At 37.7% G+C, this 23,623-nt stretch overlaps 1 protein-coding gene across 1 annotated transcript in view; it reads left to right on the top strand.

The window, feature by feature from the left end:
• Positions 1 to 23,623, top strand: part of Trpm (transient receptor potential cation channel, subfamily M) — a 715,965-nt gene that overhangs the window by 322,436 nt on the left and 369,906 nt on the right. The window lies entirely within an intron of this gene.

The following is a 23,623-nucleotide window of genomic DNA, read 5'->3' as shown; positions in this document are numbered from 1 at the left end:
CATTTTTGTTTATTGAAGTTTGGTCAAAATTGCTATATATTGTTATATTACCTTTATAAAGGGGATAAAATTACAGCGGAAATCAATGAACTTTAAAGAATCTCTGTACCCCAGATATAGCATTACAGTGTTCCGGATTCAATTTTGAATACGACATAGTTTTCATGTTCTCCTGGATGAAATAAAGGACCACTGGATGAAAAGAATTGGTAGATCACTACTTAGTATAGAATCTGTATGGTGTGAGATAGTTGGAAACAAAGGTATAATGCGAGTAGGAGTAATCTACAGACCAGGTGATTGTGAAGATTATGACGAAAGCCTCTACATGAAAATGGAATGGGCAAGTAAGCGTAAATGCCTTATTATGGGTGATTTCAATTTGCCTCTAATTGATTGGAGGGAAGGAAACTCGACATGGGAACAAAATTTTTAAATCAACTAGATGACTGTTATTTATATCAACATGTCAGGGAAAGTACTAGAGAAAAGAATATCCTAGACCACATCACCCATGAATCAGATGACATAACAGGGCTGACAGTAGAGGAACCAGTAGCAGGAAGTGATCACGGAGTTCTACGGTGGATGATGATGAGAGAGGTAGCAGCAGTAAAAGGCAAAGGAATGGGTTTTAATTTCAGAAAAGGAAATTACGATGTCTTAAGGTACTACATGGCCTCTATTAACTGGGTAGATATCGCACAGAGAATGAATACAATTGAACTGTGGTATGCTTTTAAAACATTAATCACAGATGCCTTGAATGCGTATTTACCATTAAAAAAATATTCCACGAGGAGGGTTCCAAGTTGCCACATTACTTGAGCAGAAAAAGGTGGCATGGAAAGGTTACAGAGCAATAAAAAGTACTGAAGCCTATAACAGCTAAAAGATTATCTGTAATAGAGCTACATGAAAGGTTCGACAGGCAAAGGCAGTTTATGAGAAAGCACTAGCAAACAGAGCAAATAGGGGGGGGGGGTAAGGAATTCTTCACATATATAAAAGCCAAGAAGAGCAGGACAAACCAGATCGGACCTTTACGTAAGGGAAAGGGGATAGTATTAAATACACCAGCTGCCGTTGCAGATGAACTCAACAGTTATTTTGCATCGATATTTACAAATGAAAAACCTTTTGTGGCAATGGGAAATTGTGGGAGCGAAGTTGTAAAATATGTAATTAATGATATTGAAATTTCGCAAGATTATTTAATGAAAAAAACTTTCGAGCCTACAGGCCGGTAAGACTCCTGGAGTTGATGGAATATACCCTATAATCTTAAGGGAGGCAGCAAGTGAGTGCATTGAACCATTGAGGCTAATTATGCGAGCATCACTAGACTCTGGGGAGATTCCGTTGGATTGGAAAAGTGCCAATAAGTGGGAAATTATCGACCTATCAGTCGGACTTCAGTAGTAGGGAAAATCATGGAAGCAATAATCAAGGGTGGAATTCGGGATCATTTGAATAGAATTAAAATTCTCAAGGATACTCAGCATGGTTTTGTAAAGGGAAAATCATGTTTAACAAATCTTGTTCGCTATTTTGGAAGGGTCACTCACGAGCTGGATTTAGGGAATAATTTCGACATCGTTTATTTAGATTTCAGCAAAGCTTTTGACTCAGTCCCACATGAGGGGTTGCTTTATAAGCTGGAACAGGTTGGAATCACTGGGAAAATCTTTAGATGGATAGCAGAATGGCTTTAGGGCAGGAGGCAGAGGGTTGTGATAAATGGCTATTTCTCAGATTGGGTTGATGTAAGAAGTGGGGTTCTCCAAGGATCAGTATTAGGACCACTGTTGTTTTTAATTTTAATAAACGACATCGATGAAGGGATAGAGGGCGTGATGTCTAAATTTGCAGATGATATTAAAATTGGTAGAGTAGTTAATGATCACTGTCAAGCTGAGCTTCTTCAGAGAGACCTAGATAGACTTCAGGAATGGTCAGAAAAATGGCAGCTATGCTTTAATCCAACAAAGTGTAAGGTATTACACCTGGGAAACAGTAATCCCAAAATAACTTATTCACTTGGTGGAGTTCAACTAAACCCAGTACTGGAGGAAAAGGACTTGGGTGTTACGATACGGTCAGACATGAAATTCTCTGAGCATTGTAAACAAGTTGCAAGGAAGGCCTATGGTGTCCTATCGAACTTTTGCAAGTAGAGATAGGGGCATGATAATCCCATTATATAAGGCTTTTGGTAGACCACACTTGGAATACTGTGTTCAAGTATGGAGACCGCACCTAAAGAAAGACATCGAGCTTCTTAAAAGGGTGCAAAGACGGGTAACTCGCCTGGTGAGATCGGAAAAAGGGCGTCCTTATGAAGAAAGACTTCGAATATGTGGGTTGCAGAGTTTGGAAACTAGACACCTTAGAGGAGATTTGATTGAGGTGTTTAAGGCTGTGAGAGGCATTAGTAAAATGAATGAGGACGAAATTTCAAGATTATAAATGATGCTAGAACTAGGGGACATAAATTCAAGTTACGGGGAGAAATGTTTAGATTGGACTGCAGGAAGTTTTATTTTAGCCAGCGAGTTATAAATTACTGGAATAAGTTGCCTTCATGGGTGGTAGAGGCCGACAGTTTAGGTAAATTCAAAGGTCATCTGGATAGTACCTTCGGGTGAGGGAAGCGCATAGGATGATAGGTTTAATTTCCTTTTCTTTTATTAATTATTATTAATTATTTTTTATCATTGTTTTATTCGTTTTTTTTTTTTTTGGCTGGTGCACCATGTGGCTAATACTAATACCACCCACTGCAGTCATCCGGGTAATATTTTCGAATTTAAACTTACTTTTTCTTCTGGATGAAAGAAAAGGCTCTGGAAAGTTTGATTGCACTAATTGCAGTGTAATCAAAGGAGATCACAGACAGAAAGACAGACAAATTTTCGAAAAAATTTACCAATGGCTTCAGAAATAAATATTGATTTCTTAGGAAGTTTCATTCTGCCATATCATCTTGATAACGTACGAGAATACAGTTTAGGACATCATGTGTCCTAAACTGTCACGTTACGCTAAAAAATATAAAGTTCCTGTTTTCTTTCAGTGTTGCGTTATAAAAATTAATTTCCAGATCCATATTTCATGAAGCAAGGGATTTTTATTTATTTTTTTATGAAGCCAGTCACTTGCTGCTTTTGTGATTACTGGAGTTATTGGTTCAAACAAGTTCATGAAATAACCTCCATATCAATAATCTCTCTCGCTCCATCATTTAGAGAGATTTGAATTTTTCAGAGATGTTGTGAGATTTGGGGTTTCAATCCCGAAAATAACACGAGTAACTTGTTGAAGCATTTGCAAGCGAGGTCGAATTAGCCAAATTCAGGGAAGTGCAGTCTTTTTAGCCGAACTCTCTTTTTATTTTATTTATTTATTTTTTCCATCCTGCAAACAAACTAGAGGCACGACCCTGACTGAATGGTCATTGTTACTCACTCCGCTTGTTGGTATTCGCGGGATACCTCTAGCTACGGTAACGTTCTTATAGTCATACGATGTAAACTCGTGGATGACCATATATGGTCATCTACGAGTATAAACAGAAAATTTATTTTATTTTACTTAGTCTTCAAATATACACTTTTTTTACAGATGATAAACATCCCACTCCACATATCCTGAGCTACCTTGGCACAAACCAAACAACGCCTTCACCCATGGAGAAATATATGATGGAAAAAAAGACAGCATTGAGGAACCGACTGAATATTCATAAGTGTTTTAGCAAAAAAAAAAAAAAAAAAAAAAAAGAGAGAGAGAGAGAGAGAGAGGAAATGAATTTCTCAGTTTAAGATTAGGATCTTAAAATCTCTTAGTACACATAATTTTTATTATTTTCTAGCAGGGAATTTAATAATTTATTTTAAAGAAAGACTCAATCTTTCCATATTATCGTGAATATAACCCATTATTTGCATGCGTCAAACAATTTCATAACTTATTTCTCCTCTCAGTTGATCGACAAACCTGTCTGAAATGCTATTTCCTTCCATTTACCTGTTTTCTGTGCTTAAAATGCACAGCACGCTTCTCAGGTAAGCGTTCACGTTTATTTTCAAATTGGCATACTCCGAATGTGATTGTTAGTCTTAGTTGCTTACATGCACTAGGACCCTCTGGTTTGTATTTCTCTGCTCGGTTGCCATGGTTGTGAAATGATGTTGAGCACCGCTCAGCCGTGCATGAAAATGTTTCATCTTGATGTATCATTCCAGATGGAATGAGAAGAAACGGAAAGTGTACCTTTGCAGCTGTGATTACATGAGACGGTCGCTGCTTGAATTTTTGTGGACATCGCAGTTACTGCTGTTAGAGTTGAATGATTTCCATGACTCGAATAGTACTCGCAAACATTACCATAAATATACTCGATTTCAGTGTCCCAACAGTCGGATTTGATGGATAGAATAATTCGAATGATGTGCACCGGTTGAGAAATTCCTTATCTTCCAAAACACAGGCTTACCGAGCACGGAACTATAACCTAACTTTTCTCATTTAATATCCAGGTTGGCAACTAAAACAGAAGATTTAGCTGAAAAACCGAAGCAAACATTTTCGGTGAAGAAACGTTCTGCGGACCGACCAAAAAGTAAACGTCTTGAGGCAAACTTTACGAGACTTTGTCTTAAAATTATAGAAATTTCAAGGCGATGCTCTTTCACGGTAAATGTTAATTTTAGAAAATGGGCTCACCGTGCATTTTGTAAAAACTAGTCGAATAGAACCCAGAATTGTTATGCACTGTGTAAATTTTTGTTTTCTTTTTTCTTTACATTTCTTAATAGTTCATGTAATAAATAAGGAAGTTTGGCCAAAAGGATCCAAGATTACTAGTGATTTAAAATATGCTAATCAAAAATGTGATTTTCCACTATATATTTCTAAAAACAAGAATTAGGTAGACGGTTTAGATGTATTCTTAGCGCTCGATATTCCTGGGGCGCCTTACATTTAATCTTTCACTTTGAATCCTTTCTTTCTTTAATTGTGATCTTCGCAGGAATTGAGATATTTTAAAGTACGTACTGCATTTCTATTCTTCTTTTTTTAATTTCGTGAGAAGTGTGTATATTTTAATTAAAGTCTCTTTTTCAGTGTGGTAATCTTAAAGTTTTATCTTGATTGATGAAGAAAACGCTGTTTTCGAAAGAAAAGAAAGACGACAGCTGAACAAAATCCCTTCATGTTATACCGTACCACACAAATTCCTCATCTTTTTCTAAATGCTGTTTCTTAGCAACCATCAAATCTCTGTGAAAAATGCAACGTTAGGAGCATATCTTATTTGTTTCTCTGTATATTTTAAGCTTTTTTGTTCATGAAACAAATTAGTATTTAAATAATATCATCCAAACGGTGCAGGAGACAGGCTTTTCATCGGCCAAGAAGACCCTACCACACAAAAAAAAAAAAAGAGAGAAAAAGAAAAACCTTCTATGTGTTTCCATCAGTTGGAACCGATCCAGCTGGTCTTTGAGTTTCCTTAAGCCGTCTGCCCCAGAAATCCAATGAAGTAACTTATGCCAATGATTAACAACTTCTTGGTGGAAGGAAAACTGTCTAAAATTCGGCTTATAACTCTTTCTTCTTTAATTTATTCCTCGTGATTCTAATATCATTTAATAACGTGAAAATTTCGCCTTCATTCATTTTAAATTACCCTTCTCAGAAAGATCTAAACTCTCGATCATAAAAAAACCTAGTTAACAAACTCAGTAGTTTTCCAGTCTCACCAGGTGTATTTCCCTGCTTTGGACATATTCAAGAAGTCGTTTATGTGTGGCCTTCATAATTTCATAACGTAGTTTTTCAAATGATGTTTCCTAATTTCATTATACTCTACAATAGAATTCAACCTTCTTATCTCTACTAGCAGTCGTTCAATTAATCCACAGGATGGAGCCCTTATTTCTTTGCAGTACAAATAGTCGTCTGTACTGCAAAGAAAATTTTTCGAGTTTGCTTCGATTGATTCTTTACTGCTTTTAATTAAATTATTTTAGGATTATTATTTCTCGAGTATAAGACCTTGTATCATCAAAGTTTCTTGCGACGACCGATTAACTGGTTAAAATAAATTTATTAAAATAAAAATGATATGTACATAAGATAAAACAGAAATAAAATGAGATAAAAGCGTTAAAATACAATAAGATAAAAGCATTAAAATATATATAATAAAAGCGTTAAAATACATAGTAGCTTTCGAAGCGAAGTGCCTCTTCATCTTTTATCTTATTTTATTTCTGTTTTATCTTATGTATATATCATTTTATTTTAATAAATTTATTTTAACCAGTTAGTCGGTCGTCCCAAGAAACTTTGATGATATAATGCAACCCGACGCACAAGGCCTGTTTTCTAATATAAGACCTTGTGTTTTAGCTTTTAAAATAGTTGCCATTTATTTTACTATACCTAAAGTCTCTACAATCCTTCCTGAAGGATCTCTTGACGCTGGTCATTAACCACTTTCCCGATGTTCGCAGCTGCAAATTTTGACATCACGCCCCATATCTCTTTGTCAGTGCATTTAAACAAAATTACAAACTGGGGTGGTCTGTGCACCGATTCCTGTTGGACCTCACTTCTACCCCTAGACGACGCTGAAGAATAACGATTAATTATAACCCTTGCCTCATTGGGGATATTATACAAGCCATAGAACAATGGGAAGCCAGGCTACCTCCCAGCGGTATGTGCAGGCAACGTGGGGTTCTACCATGGGCCCTCAGCCAATATAATACTACACATTGAACGCACAACACTTTTCTGGCGTTTACAGTAGTTCTGTATTTCTTCACAGAGTGCATATGGCGCAGATGTGGCAAAACACAGGTGGCGCCTGACCCTAACACTGTGCACTATGGATTCTGTATTTGCCGTTTCAATGAAATATGAACTAATCAACTGACACGTTGTTGTTGTTATTGTTATAGTCGGGTATTTAGGAGCATCAGCGATGCTCCTAAAATCCCTGCGACAACTGTTAACATAAATTCATAAATTTTTCTCCTTATGCATAAACCTGAGATGGCCCGTATACATGGTAACCGCGTAGGTTTTTTATTTTTAAAACGTCCGGAATTTCTCGACTTATACTCGAGTATTTACGGTATTATTAGCTGGCACTTACTATAACTAAGTATAAAGTTTGAAACATGCAAGTGGCTATAGGCATTAAGTGTTGAATTGTGAGTCTATTAATGAAAGTAAGTATATAATTATTTTTAAAATATTTAAACCAAAGAAAATAGAAAAATTAAATGCAAGTGTAAAAAAAAAAAAAAAAAAAAAAAAAAAAAAGTAGGAAATATGATCCCAAATCGCCCACCTTTGAACTAGGAAGTTTTTTTCTTTTAACCCCTAAGGAATGGGCTGATGACAATAGACAAACTTCAAGCAGTAATAAGGAGTAAGACAAACCTTCTCCCTCGATATTATTTGCTGTTATGAATATGGGGTCGTTCTTCTTGAGCAGTTTGTTTCATTTAAGGAATACTCAATCCTCACGAAGTTTAAAATAAATCCGATATTAATATATGACTCTAAACTATACACAAATGAAGTGTTTTTATTTCAAGTATTTTAAGGAGATGGTATCATCATGCACTCCCTTGTTGGTTTGATTGAAATCCAGAAATATCTGTTGCTTCGGCAATAAAACTGTAAAATTGCATTATCGAAACACGAAAACTAGCCCTTAAAAATTACCTAAGTATTTCATGGAATAAAGTTCAGTACAACTTATCAGTTGATGTTTATATGTTTATGCATCTGGCAGTAACGTAATTTTCCCTAATTTAGACATAATTATAATTTAAACACTGAAATGCAAATTTCCGTTAACAAAAGAGACTTTTCCTGAAGTTTCCCCTCCACAGGTCAACGAACTCTGTGTAATTCGTTATAGATTCCGAAAGAATAAGAAGTTCGCATTGATTCAGTCTGCTAGCCCGTCTTTAGTGCTTTGTTCATTATGGAATACAAAGGCGCTGTTTTGTGAAATAGAGATTCCTTCCATTCTGCTTTCAGGCTTCCACACACACACCCACACCCACACACCCACACACACGTACTGCACTAGTCCATTTCGGCGCACAACTCATTAAACTAGTTCATAGCCACAAAGCTGATCCCGATAGCATCGTGCACTGGCAGTTAGTGTATCGTAACGTTTAACTGCTCCCAAGTGCTTCGGTCACATCAACAGATGCGTTGATGCAGTTAGTTACTCAAAATCAATAAGTCATCTTCCCTTTCAATACAGAGACTTTGTCTTGTACAAACTTATTTTAGGCGAGTGAATAATTATCACTCAAGTGTTCAGTTTTTTTTTTAAAGGATGAAATCTAATCAATCAAGCCGCCCATCACTGTTACCTAAAATAACTCTGAAAAACACTGAAGACGTAGATTGCTTCTTTGACTTAGAGGTACATGAACTGTAGACTCTTTCAGTGCTGTCTCTCTCTTTTGAATTGTCTGTCACAATTATGAAGTGCATGACTTAACTGTGGAAAAGCATCACAGGGTAATCTCGAAGGTATGGCTCTTGTCCTCATTTCTATAACAGCGGACTTCAAAATAAAGCGTATTGCTTCTGGTTTCTGAGGACTTGCATTATTTCGTCAGATAAGCAATGTATCATTTGTTGGACATTACCTTTTAGCCTTAAAAAATGTATAACGTCTAAAATCAAAAATTTTAAACATTAATGGCCCTACGTAAAATAAAAAACAAACAAACTTACAATTCCAAATGTGATACAACGGTGTCCCGAACTTTAAATAACCCGAATATCAAGAATATTTTTTATAAACTATACAATGTATCAAACAATTATATACATGATTGTAGTAAAACTAAGCTACAGTTCGAACCATTTCCATTCCTTACAATTAGGAATTATTAAAACGCTAATCACATGCGTCCTGACCGTCTGCAACATCCAGTCAAAGAATTTGTTTTCGATTCTGCAACACCCCGTTGCAGAATCAGAAAAAAAAAAAAAAAGAAGAAGAAGAAAACAGCAAGTCACGTGATTACTGTATTTGTTTACGTTCGCCATTTTGGAAGTGAATTCTGCAGATATCACGGATTATACCGCTGTTTTACTTTTATCTTAAATTAAAAACCTCCTCACTATGGCTCCTAAAGTTAATAAACCTCATACCGAGAATAAAAGAAGAGCAACATTAAAGCATAGTGATGAACTTGATATAATCCAAACTATTAAATTAGGGTCACCACCCTGGTTAATTATATACTCATGTGTATTGCTTCTGTAAATTGCGTGTGTTCTCTGGTCGATTTGCCTGTTTTGTTGGACGAAAACCCCCAATTTCTGAGGAAACCTTGCTATCTACGCCTGACGCTGACTAACTCAGCAGGCGTGAAAAAAAAGCCCATAAACGTTCCTCGCGTCATCGACGGGATTCGAACCTTGGCCTTTTTCACCTGGTGTGGGGAGGACGGTAACGTTTCCACTGCGCAGACTAAACTTAATATAATAAATAAAATAGAACGGGGTGTAAGCAGGAGTGTATTTATGGCAGAATATACGGACCGTCAACATGCTTATGTTTTTTATTTGCAGTTCATAAAATTGCATTCTTAATCTCTCTATTTCTTATTTAGCCTTATTATTTCTGCATTAAATATATTAAAAATAAAACTTTCTAGATAACGGAAAAATCGAAATAACGGCACCTTGAATCCTCGAAGGTGCCGTTATTCTGAAAGTCTTGCTGTATATACTTGATTATTAAAAAGTAAGTTATTTTATTAACGTGCCTTCCGTTTCGAAAATTTTTCAGTTTTGACCCCTAGACTTCACTGTTTATGCATTTCAGTGTTTAGGAGCATTCCATATTATAAAAACCCGAATGTACAGCTGCGAAAGTAAAGAAGATAAATAAAGGTTACCTACTATTTTTTTTCTTTCTTATGCGTTGTTGTTGAAGACTATACCATTCAATTAGTATAGAATTATTGAGGATTCCAAAATTGAAATGTCTCAGAAGAAACATTAATAAAGAGGTTTGAAGTATAGAAAAGAAATTAAATTTGAAAAAAAAAAAAAGCAATTGGCTAGCACTTGTTAATACAAAATATAAAATTCTAACTTTTATCTCGACATTCCAACTTTAAGAAGTAGTTTCTACTAGCCAACAGCTATGTAACACAGGAGGCTCTAGTTACTGTGTGAAGCCAATACCATAAATTATATGGTGTTAATGGTAGGTAATATTTCTGAGTATAGGTTTGGGTTTCCACTAATATTACCTGTTCTCGTTTCAGACAACTGAAACTTTGCTCTCGTTACATTCACACAGAAGAAAATTATTTTTCAAAAAAATTACATATTAAACGACACAGCTTTACACACATATGTATACAGAATCTCTGAAAAATATACGATTTTCTTTCTTTTTTTTTCTCGCTAACAGCTGTACTTAACCACTCGAAACTGAAAAACAGTATTTACTCTTCAAGGGAATGAGGTAGTGAATATATCCATTGCATTGCAGGATCATCTAGACAAGACTGCAGCAATAATTCAGACGCAGCATGTGTTTGTTAAGGGAAAGTCTTGTCTCACAAATTTGATTGAATATTATGATGTGGTTACAAAGGAACTGAATGCAAAATAATTTTGATATCATATACTTGGATTTCAGGAAAGCTTTTGATACTGTTCCGCATGGAAGACTACTTACAAATTAGAGCAGAATGGTATTAAGGGTAAGTTGCTACAATGGATAAAAGGGTGATTGAGTGGGAGCAGACAGAGGGTGATAATCAATAGACGCTGCTCTTCGTGGACTAATGTTATTAGCGGATTCTCACAGGGTTCTGTGTTGGGCCCACTGTCGTTTTGTATATTTATCAATGATATTGATGAAGGTATATCAGGCTTAGTGTCGAAGTTTGCAGATGTTACAAAGGTTGGCAGGGGTGTTAATGACAGCAATGGTAGTGTGCTACTGCAACAGGATCTACAAAATTTGGGCAGATGGGCTGAGAAGTGGCAACTGAAATTTAACATTAACAAATACAAGTACTGCATTATGAGTAGAAGTAACTCCAGAGAACGTACCAGCTGTGTGGTACTACACGTAGGGTGGTAGAAAATGAAAAAGATCTGTGGGTAATTGTGCTGTCAGATATGAAGTTTTCTGAGCAGTGCAGACAGGTGGCAAGAGCAGGTCATGGGGTTTTGTCAATGATATACAGGAACTTTGCTAGCAGAGAAAAGGTGGTGATTATCCCTTTGTATAAAGCAATGGTCAAGCCATGTCTTGAGTACTGCGTACAGTTCTGGAGGTCTCATTTCAGGAAGGATGTAGATTTACTTGAGCGTGTACAGAGAAGGAACAAGATTGGTGAGGGGAATGAAGGGATCTTCTTACCAAGAGAGGCTTAAATTCTGCAAATTGCAGCGGTGGAGACTATGCACCTGTGAGGTGATCTAATTGAGGTGTATAAGGCCTTGAACGGGTTGAGCACGGTGAATTCTGATGGGATTCTTCCACTTGCTCAGATTACGACCTAAGGGAGCATAAATTCAAATTGAGGAAAGACAGCTGCAGGATAGATGTACGGAAATTTGCATTTAGCCAGAGGGTGAGTAATTGCTGTCGTTGTGGAAGTTGATAGCTTAAATAAATTTAAGATGTGAATTTTTTTTTTTTTTTTTTTTTTTTGGCTGATGCTACATAAGCTCATACGCTTGCTTTCTTGCATCACATGCCTCTACTATTACTATTACTGTCTCGGAAAGTCTGATTCTAAAAAAGTATTTTGACGATGATATTGTCAAAAATGCTCGACAACGAATCTTTCACTTTCTCTGTTTTTAAACATGAGCATGGGTGAATATTCCCCCAATCCCCGAAGAAGCTGTTGGGTAACAATTCGAAAAGGAAAGCAGTGATAATTTCAAAAATGCTCCACTTTAACGGTTCATTCACTTTTTCGATTTTTAAACAAGAGCATGGAGGATACTCGTATATCTCCTATCCTCGCAAAATTATTTATTCAGCGCAAAGGGATAACCGAGATATTTTTTCCGCGGATAATCTTAACTCTATAAACAATTTCATATCTCTCAAGGTTACAACGCCATGCATGAATGCAGGTCGCATGTTAAACAGATAATATCAAACTGTGCGCCGACTGATGCCAGGAGATAACAGGAGATTCACCTAGAATGAAGAATGGAGGTTCATCCAGAAGAACGAGCTGTTGTTGTTGTAAGGTTTTAGCTGCATCAGCGACTTTGGCCATATTGCGCCCTATATATTATGTCTGTAAATTGCGCGTGTTCTGCGTCAATGTGACTGTTTCGCTGGACGAAAAACCCGAGTTTCCCGGGGGGGGGGGAACACACCCACACAACCCTCGCCTGAGACCGTCCAACTCAGCCATTAAAAAAACCCATTCAAATTCCTCACGTCATTCGAATCCGGGCCTTTTTCACCCAGTATGAAGAGGACGATGTGTATATGAACTGTGTTACCATGAGGGCTAGGAAAACAAGTCTATTCTCAAAAGAAGCAGGTGCTAGCCATGCAGATGGCTGAAAATCTTTAGACACGTCATTAGATAGGGCCATACCATACCATAATCTGGAGATCTTACTTCACCCATGTCCCTCCCTTCACTTTTTCGCAGACTCTTTTGTTTCAACTAATAAGTTAATTGGTTATTATTTATTAATTGATGTTTATTTAATTTTCGCGTTCCTTGATCAATCTGTGCTTTGTAAGCGTCTTCATGGAATATGTCTCGTGATGCCCAAGGCCTTTTTAATTATAATTTAATTAAATTATAATTAATATCGTTTATATTGAACGAAATATCTTTAATATAAACGATATTTCGATTGTCTACATTTGCTTGGTCTGCAAGTTATATTAACTTTTAATTGTCGTCAATATTAAGAAAACTTATTTGGGATGAAAATAACAGTACTTGTGGTTTACAGTTTTCTTAAAGTATTATTAAAATGTGCCTTATTATTATCAGCATAGGATTTCAAATAAAACCCAGCGATAAAATGGTTGGTCTTCCCACTTATTTTTTCCTCACCATTTTCAATTTGTAGGTGATTCCTCGGTGTCTTCTGAATTGATTCACTACAAACGTTGCCACCATACCGTCATTTACGCTCCCACAGCGTTTCTGAGTCGCTCTGAGAAACATTTACCTTTTTTTTTTTTTTTTTTTGGACTGAGTCATATTGTGTGTAAAGAAAACAAAACACACTTCATTCATATTTAAACAGTCACATGCAAGAAAATAACACAAAGAATATATATTTTGTTTTCACCAGAGAGTCTATACGAAATAAACTCACCTACGTCTGGTGTCCCTTCTAGCTACATCGCAACGTAATATTTTAAAATGTTTATAGGCAATGAAAAAAGGCTATAAACTCAACGCACTAACATATAGAAAGAGTATATGGCTTACATTTTGCCACGAATATGAACACATGGCATATTGCCTGAAAAGACTTCCCATGGACACATACTTCTAAAACTAAGTTTGAAAAGATTGGGGTTAAAAAAAAAGTGGAAACTCGCCTCGCACATTCTCTAATAAAATTTCTAAAACCGTAGGAAACCTCTCTAAAACCAATGAAAGCTGACCCCGCAGTAATAAATAACAAAACCACTGCTAACACCTATTTGAAAATATGCATACTTCTTACAGAATCGATGGTAATCGTATAGGTCTTGTGTGGAACCTTTGTTTTTTTGGCTCGCACCTGCCGTAGTTGAGTATTTTGGGTTTAATGGAGTATATGGTCTTGATATTGATTTTGTGTTAGAGCGAGTTGTTGCGTTTTAAAAAGTTCTTACCTTTTCCATTTCGACTTGGTTGTGTCGCGTGAGATAACTATTCTCTTCTCTCATAAAAAGTTGTTATATAATTTAGTCACTCAGATTTTGGATTTTCAGTCTAACTTTTCCTTTTCTTTAATTTCTTTGGTTTTGGAATTTTTTCTTTTTATTAATTGCTTTAATACTTTAAGCAAGATACATTGTGTTAATGATTGCCGTTTAATTTTCAGTGTCCTTTTGTTAATCTACAAAACCCAACCACACACACTGCTCAGCATTCATGCAAAATACAGATGGTATAAGTTATTAAACTCTGGTGATTAAACAGTGCTTATCACTCTTTTTGTTCATTTTCTTTGTTTCTTTTTTATTCTATTTTATTTTCGTACTTAACTTTCATCTAATTTTCTGTTTTTTTCTTTTTCTTTCATGTGGGTTTATGGTTTAACCAATTTTATTAATTTCTTTAATCGCAAGTGAAGGGTGATCTCTTTGTTTGATAGGCCAGTCTATCTGTCACTTTTAATGCCTATTTCTCTATAAAAAAGAAGGCTGCAGATATGCCGACGAAATTCAATTTCCTTCTACATTTCATAGAGTATGCGAAGAGTTACTTTGGCGATAGGCGATAGTAATCTTGACACCTTCATTTCATTGATGGATTGTGGTAATGGTGGGCGATAAGCTGCATCTTTGGTGAAACCTCACCGAAGGAAATCGAGTAGGGATGTCTGTTAAGGCTGTTTACATTCTTTTGAGGTGACCATTTAAGGGGCTGTCACGACCCAACCTGCGACCTTGGATTTGCAAACAGAAACTCTCATTCACAGCAAGTAATACAGATCGTCATCTTGCTGATAAATGTTTTTAGCTAAATTCAGAGAAGATATTAGAGTTGTCACGCACCTTCTGCGGATTCTAGTTCGACCTCTCACTACAGGCGGAGGTTTCGATGACGGTCGGTTGAAATTGGCACATGAACAGGTCGCCTATCCGCAAGAGTGTCCTCTAGATGGCATGAACGGAAACATTTTTCTGTGCCCCCTGGTTGTTGTTGTTGTTGTTGGATGCAAGGGCTTACCCCCTGGTTAGTCTGCCGTTAACTGAGGTATCGTGAACCGTCTGTTGTACTGGGTAGCACGTGCCAACCGCCATTCACCTCGACTGTCAACGACTGGTATTCTCCTCATCCCGACACGTTGGGTGGCAGTGTGTCCCTGTTAAAATCATTCCCACAACCCTTCACCTACGGAGGCTGTCGAACATCCGACAATGCTTGCAATTGGTGGGATGCTGGCCCCGCCTTCCTATTGTCACGAATAATTCCTGGTTCAAATTCCGTCAGGTCCTTCCTTTTCTCCATTGTACGAGTTTTGTACTGAACAAATTGACAGGCATTGCCCGTGCCTGTCACTATATATGCTGCACCGGTCGGTGACATCACTCCTAGGTTCTGTGGGGTGGGTCCACTCGTGGAGACAGGGATGATCCTAATGTTTTAGCTCATGAGTGTAGATTGGGCAGCCTGTTATTAGATGATCTGTGAGTTGGGTATTTTGGCATTGTGGAATATCATCTTTTTTGTGAGAAGGCAGCTCTGAGTAAGTTAAGTTGTCCAGTACTGATTCGGGCGTGAGTGACTTCCTCTTTTCTGTTCTATTTGATCGTAAAGTAGATATCAATTTTTCAGGTTTATGTTTTATTTGAAACAGTTTGTTAGAAGTTCTGCTGTCGAGATTAATGACCACTGTTTTTTTCATGTCAACTTAGTGAAGAATTTTTAGTCATTTCTTTGGACTCCTACATGACTAGGGATCCTGCAGAATCCAATTAATTGATTTATCATTTTGAAGTTGCATTAATGTTTTTTTTTTTTTTTTTTTTTTTTTTTGCAACAGAGAGAGACTGGAAGGGTGTTCACATTGAAGAGCACGGACAGCACTGAAAGAGTCCGTGTATATAATGGTCTGTTGGAGTAAAATTCCGTTGATGTTCTTCAAGACTTGAAATATGATAATATGATTCTGCAGTATATGCTGCCTTTAAACTGGAGTTGCTGAGAAATGCTAAAAATGAGAGTACATTCAGATCTGCTCTATGAGACTGAAGAAATTTATCTTCAACAATTATAAAAATCAGTGAATGCAGTAATTTTAACAGCCTGATTGTAATATTCATGATTACCGAGTGTCATTGTGAATATTGCATTTTAAGTTTTCAAAGTTAAGGCAGTCATAGATTTTTATAATTTGTTGAACATAATTTTCTTTCGCCCTGAGAAGGATGTACTGTAATATTGCTAGTGCCTGTATATACAGTAATATTGCTTATGACTGAGTTACTCGTGTTTTCAAGATACTGCGATTGCACATATCATTAAGCAGGTAGCATGCCTTCGTGTACCTGGTTTATATATGATATTTATTTGTTTATCAATAATATTCTGTTTGTCATTACTCTAGCAGACTCCTCTACAAAACATCATTAACCAGACCTCATGAATCATATTTCTCTTTAAGCCTCTCTAAGTCCATTTATCGTATTTCTTTAGGGAGAAACTTTGAAAGATGATGTTTCTCTTTCCTGATTATGTTACTAACTTTTGCAAGAACTTTATTCCATTAAGCTGCTGACAAGGTGTCTTTCCTTTTAAAACTTTATTTACTGTCTCAAAAAAATTTGTTAGGAAAACTTGCCTTTCCTGCCATCGGTAATAGTGAATTTGCTGTAAAAAAATTTTAAGAAAAAAATGTTGCATGTCAACTTAGTTGAAGTAGAATATTAAGTTGCATATTAGAATATGGACGTTGTTTAGAATTCGTATACGTTTTTACGAATTAAATATTTTATCTTAACTCAGGAATAAGTTCTTATTTCTCTTAATTTCAAGAACGCGGATCATTTGTAACTGCGCATCATGCCACGCAAAGAGCACAGCGTCATTTTGTTACACGCGAAATACACTGAGTGATCACTGAATTATGACCACCCCATATGAAAACTGAATGCGACCCGTTGACCACATGAGCTACGAGAGTGCGGAGTTAGTCGACCTACGTAGCATAGATAAGGTGTCAGTGGTTCAGTAGATAGCAAAATTCCGAGCGTGATGGATAAAAGGAAGGATTTATCGGACTTTGATAAAGGACAGATTGTGGGTGCTTGACGAGCTGGTGCCTCGATTTCCAAACGGCTGAACTGGTGGGGTGTTCGAGAGCCACCGTAATTAAAGTGTACCAGGACTGGCGCCAAAATGGTCAAACAACGACACGACGGCAAAACTGCAAAGGTCAGCGAAAGGTTGATGTTAGAGGTGAGCGCAGGGTCCGACGACGCGAACAGGCGCAGCACTGTTGAAGAGTTGACTACCCAATACAACATGGGCCAACCCGGAATAATATCTGGCATGACCATGCGTCGCACGCATGGGATATACCAACAGACGACCTCTACGGCATCCTCTCCTAACCAAGGTTCATCGCCTGGTGCAAAGAGCATGAAAGTTGGACGTTAGAAGGCTGGAAGAAGGTGTGCTGATTGGATGAGTCACGTTATTTACTTCACACCGTGGACGGTCTCGTACGGATTTGGCATCAGCAACATGAGGCTCTTCATCTATCATGCATGGTATCAAAAGTGCAGTCCGGTGGAGGCGGTTGTATGGTGCGGGGCATGTTTCAATAGCAAGAACTTGTACCCCTGGTGCATGTGGAACAACGTATCACTGGTCTCCGCCATCGTCAACCGCTTGCTGACGGTGTACATCCCGCTGTGTTACACTTTTTCCCGAATGGCGATGGTATCTTCCAAGATGACAATGCTCCGAGCCATCAGGCACTTGTGCAGGAATAATTTGAGGAACACAGTTCTCACTTGCAGCATATCGATTGGCCTCCGAACACGTCCGATATCAATCCCATAGAGCACTTGTGGGACGTTATGTGGGACGCATATCAGGCGTCTGGATACACCATTCACCTCCATACCTGCATTGCTGACCGCATTACACACAGCTTGGTTGGCCATACCTCCCGAACGCTTCCGACATCTTGGTTGAACCAATGCAGCGTCGGATAGCTGTTGTACTGAGGGAAAAAGGAGGACGTGCGAAGTATTAGGTAGGTAGTCATAATTCAGTGATCACTCAGTGTATTTAAAACATTGTCTTATTTGTTTCTTTTTTTTATAAATGTGTCGTTTTTATTTCATTTTCCCAAGTACTGATTTAATCACTAATCATCTGACAAAATAAGATTTTTTTTAAATGCGTTAGCAAATGCATAATGCGCCTATTGGTCTTACCATGTCCGTCCGTCCGCATGTAATAACTCGTCTCGTAGTTGATGGATTTTCGTGAAATTTGATATTTTCATCTTTTTCGAGCGATTAGTCGGGCCATCCCAAATTTCATTAAAATCGGACCAGTGGACATCCGATAATTATTATTTATTTTTTCATACATATCATATTTGTGGCTGAAGCACCGAATATTATGTTTGTTGGCAGACGCTGGTTGGAGGAATGAATGGGCAATGCGGCGGATGCGCAGAAACTAATTTTTTTCAGTTTGCGCATAACATAGTTTCCACCCTATCGCTTTGACAGTAATGCGAAAGTCCTTTTAAGAGAAAAAAATAATAGTAAATGAGGTAAAATACCTGAACAAGGTATTTTTTATTTATCTTTTAATTTTCTTATGTTTCAGTAATGACATCTGATACATCGTAGTACACTGAATCTGTTAAGGAATATTCCGGTAGTCGTTAATTTTCTTACATTATTGTTTATTCACGAGAGTCTATAAATCATGCTTATTGAAAAATTCTGTTTATTCTTCGTTAATGAAGCACCACCTCTTGAAACAGTAGCCGTGCTTTATATATTATCTTCTTCAGCTAATCGGTGCAAATATTTTAGGTGCATACAAGACAGGAAAGTGCGGTATAGTTATGAAAGATTTTACTTCTCTCCATGGCCTGAGACTCATTATCAGCTACATTCAATTATATACTTAGTTAATTAGTTGTCACATCAACTATAATTGGTCATTTTCTGAGTTCTGAATCTTGTCTAGTTGGAAGCCTTAGAAAGAATAATAAGCTAACGACTTTTCAATTAGGTATATAACTTAAGATAATTGAACATGCTGATTAGTCTGAAAAGCAGTACTGGTGGTTTTAAATCGGAACAAAGCTTAAAATAGTTGACAGAACTTTTGTTTTTTTTTCTTTATAAGGCAGCATTGTATTTCACGAATGTTCATTCCAGATATTCTTTGATCTCCTTAACAACGAATGAAGATTTTTTTGTCTTAGTGACATTAGGGATTATCTGTAATTACGTCTGTAATCACATTCAGTTGTAATTATATTTGTAATTTCTCTCTGTAATGACATCTTGTCTCATTTTGAGACGGATGATGTGACCTTCACTGGGCATGCGTATTTTTCTAAATCGTTGTCACGACTAGCCACTATTCTTAGTCAAATTGGAACGTGTTTTTAAGACAAAAATGAAAGTGTTGAATGCCGATCTGACAATGAAAATGAAGTTCTTTTTAATAAACAAGGTTACAGAAACGTAAGTTCTTTATATTCTATAGAAAAGCAAGGATGACGTGCTGTAAAGGTGATCACCTATGAAGCTTTGGGAACGATAAAAACAACGTATGTTGTACAAACTCTAATGGCGGTTTATTTTCATGTATTCCTGATTTAGACGCTTGGCATAACTAACAATCCTATTTACTGCAATAGAAAGGCTCTCGGCTAGGAGAGTGGAGCGGATACGCGCCTGGAAAACGAGCGAATTGGAATCCCGCGAAACAGGAGAATTCTTAGGGTGCTTACACATATAACGCAGGGAACCACTTACCGGAAACCAGCAGCGACATACAACGGAAGCTTCTCTCTGTTTATGAACACGTAGAAAGCAGTTGACTAGTGCAACTTCTCGGTATGCGATGCGGTAAAGTTTTGCACTGGTCAACTGCTTTCTATGTGTTCATAGCCAGTGAGAAGCTTCAGCTGCATGTTGCTGCTGGTGTCCGGTAAACAGCTACCTGGGTTCTACGTGTACGCACCCTTATAGGGATTTAATCAGTCTACAGTTAGGACTGTTGGTTTTATCTCCTAGAAAGTCTGATTTTTTGACCAGCTAACAGAAAAATCTGACCAAACAGTACATTCAAATACAGACACGATATACTGAATCCGCATGCCCTTAGCTACCTTAGCACTTAACGTGCACAACAGCTGTAGAAATTTGCGTCGTGCTGCTTTCATCATTTTTCACTGCCTATTGATTGTCCTCATTGATTTAAACCACTGATCTCGAATGCCAGAGGCAACAGTCTACTTTCAATTAGTGTCATGCAACCTCATAAGGATGATCAAACTCGATATATCCTGAAATGAGATTTGTTTGAACATGTTGAAGACCAGCAGTTTCAGTCCATTGAAGACATTCCAAGAGGTAGTAAAATCATTGTTTAGGCATCAAGAGAGAACTTTTTACTGCAATTCGAGAGCTTAGTGTCAGAAAACGTTAACTATAAAATTGCATTTTTGTTTTGGGACAACTAATTTAAACTTATACAAATAACAGTGCATATCATGTCATAGAAATATACGCTGAAAGGAAAAAATTCATGCGATACCTGGTTCCTGTGCAACGCGACGCTGTCACCCCCCTCCCTAGTGAACGAACCCACCGCTTGGCAGGTATACTGTATAGGTATACTACATTCACGTAGACGGTAATTCGGTGTCAGTATGGATAAGCGTCGTGAGTTAACCACCTTGAAAGAGGGATGAAAGCGAGTGCCCGACGCATGGGCCACTGTATCGCGGAAGTGGTACAGAAATTGCACTATCCCCGTTCGACAGTATCAAGAGTGAATCGGGAATACGCCATTTCCGGAATAACATCTCATCGTGGACAGCGCTGTGGACTGAAAAAGGTGGTGGATGAACTTGGCCGTCGACGTCTCTCTCGCATTGTTTCAGCAAACCGCAAAGCACAACAGCGGCACATATTTCCACCGAATTCAACGAGGGAGGTGCGAGAAACGTCTCAACAAAGAGCATTAGCCGCAGTTGGTTATGGGAGCCGCTGACCCACTAGAATCCCATTGCTAACACCACGACATGGGATTCTACGCATCAACTGGGCGAAAGAGCATCTGCACTGAACCATGGATGGTTGGAGACGGGTCTCCTGGTATGATGAGTCCCGTTTCCAGTTATTTCTAGCGGATGGGAGGGTGTGTATCTGGTGGAAACCGCACGAAGCTGTGCACCCATCATATCAATAAGGAACTGTTCAGGCAGGTGTACGGTCGGTAATGGTCTGGGGTGTGTTCAACTGGCACACGTTGGGACCTCGGGTACGTCGAGACGCATCTCTGAACGATCCAAGTTACATATCCATCCTTGCAGATCGTCTGCATCCCTTCATGGTTATCATTCACCCACAGGGCAATCGACTCTTCCAGCAGGACAGTGTGCCCCCCCCATAGAGCCGTGGTGGCTAGAACATGGTTTGAAGAGCATTCCGCAGATTTTACCGCCATGGAATGGCCTCCCCGTTCACCGGACATGAACCCTGTGGAGCATCTTTGGGATGCTGTGGGAAGGTCCGTTCAAGCCCAGGAATACGACGGAATTATGGACAGCGGTGCAGCAAGCATGGATGGAAATACCTGTGGAACGCTTTCGTGAACTAATGGACTCAATGCCTCGCTGTGTGACTGCCCTTATCCGAGCGAAAGGTGGGCCTACCCATTACTAGGTAAGGTATCCCATGATTTCTATCCACTCAGTGTATTTCTCTAGTAGTTTATAAGTTAGCTTGGACTGTAAGCACATTTCCGATAAACCAATAAAATGTCAAATGACTTTTTCTTGGTTAATTATACAATCGTTTACTACAAAATTATTTTGTAGTCTGATACTAAAACCTCGAATTGAGCGATTATGTGGAAAAGTTGTTCAACATTCAACCATCTGGAACACGATGTAATAATAAAGTTTGTTGATAAAAATAGAAACCTTTTTATATATTGTCCTATTTATAAACAGAACTCTGTAGTGATTTGAAATAGAGGTCGTACTATTGAATTTCATATTTCTGATGGTAACAGAATACTATCAGCAGTTGTCGTTTAGTGAAACCATTTAGCATGTTAACCATTCAACAATTTTTTTTGCTATTGTTAGGCCAACTAAGTTCCTATTCAAATCGGATCACAGCTGGTGCTAGACAACAACAATCCAAATAAAGAAATAGGAAGCAACAAAACATTAAATATTTACTCAATCAAGAAGTTATATTAAAGCTCCTAAAAGACTTTCTCACAACCCAGGACACAAATGGACCCATTATGCAACCCACAAAAGTAATTTATGCCTGTAAGTGGCGTAATTGAAAAAATAACCTGATGTCTGTTTTTTTTTTTTTTTTTGGAATTTTTTAGTACTCTGGTTGCAGAATTTACTAATACGTTTTGGGTAGTACTCAAAATCATTATTTTAATATGCCATAAACTTATGAAGGGAGCGAACGAAGTTTGCAGTACGGAATTTTAAGTATAACATTCTTGGATTCAGGAAAAGTTGTACAGTTAAGATGGGAAACAGCCTTGAAGAGCCTTTTGGATGTAGGATACTAGTGAGAGATGAGACAACTGAATGCTTACATTCGCTACGAGCATGAATAGTTTTAGCGTACTTTGTGGTCATCGGGTACACTGCAATCCAGATTGCAATGTGTGTGATGACCAGGTGGACTCTTATATAGGACATCCAATGAATAGCACCGGTAAGGGCAATATTGATCGTGTGTGGCCAGAGGGCACTTCTAGGAGGAACACTATGTTTATTCCAGTGATGATTTTCTGTCCCTATTTATTATTAATCCCCACTTCTCAGAGGTCCCAGGTGATATCACGAGAGCGTGAAACATCTGGTGCGGTAGATGTTTCACGAGCAATATGTCGACGGATAGTTCTAATTAGAGGTAGTTTTCCTTCCAAGTGGATTAAAAATCCCATGAAACAGTTAACGTGTTTAATTGTGAAAAGTAACCTCCATTCACCAATGTACGATTGCAATTTATGGCTAATTCTGTTGTTCTTAACGTTGTGGGAAGGTGCAGCTTGGCCGTGATTGAACCGTTTCAGCAGTCTAGTGTTCCTCCGTAAAATCTTTTTATTGATTAGACAACCAGAAAGGTCCATGTCTCTGAGATGCACGGGATGCTCGAGCAGAGCGTTTACACATTGTATTTCTTTAGAAGGTTTAAAACAAAACATGCGATTCGTTGAATAAATGCTTATTTTAAACAAATTGTTTAGCATGCATCTTTAACCAGGTTTTGTATATGAAGTAGTCACCTGCTTTTCGGACAAGAGATCCAGAGACATTGCCACGTAACTTTGTCGTTTAATTGTGTTGTTTTGTGCCAAAGACAGCGTAACTGAAGTCGTACATTTGTTGTTAATTAATGTACTTGTAATGCTGCACTGTATGAACTTACTGTCAGTAATTACACTAAACTCAAAAGTATGCTTAAATATGGAGTAAATTACTTAATTTTATTAATGCTTTCATTTAAATCTCCCACGCAATGCACTTTTCACATCCATTAAATATGTCTATTATTTTGATACCCGGAATAGTTATGTTTTAATTCTTTAGCTATTTAGGAAAGCGGCAACGGTTCCTTATCTATCTG

The sequence above is a fragment of the Mastigoproctus giganteus genome, chromosome 7 (genome assembly GCF_048544385.1).
Source record: "Mastigoproctus giganteus isolate SK-2022 chromosome 7, ASM4854438v1, whole genome shotgun sequence".
In the NCBI taxonomy this organism is placed as follows: Eukaryota; Metazoa; Arthropoda; class Arachnida; order Uropygi; family Thelyphonidae; genus Mastigoproctus; species Mastigoproctus giganteus.
This window is presented reverse-complemented; position numbering and strand designations above follow the sequence as displayed.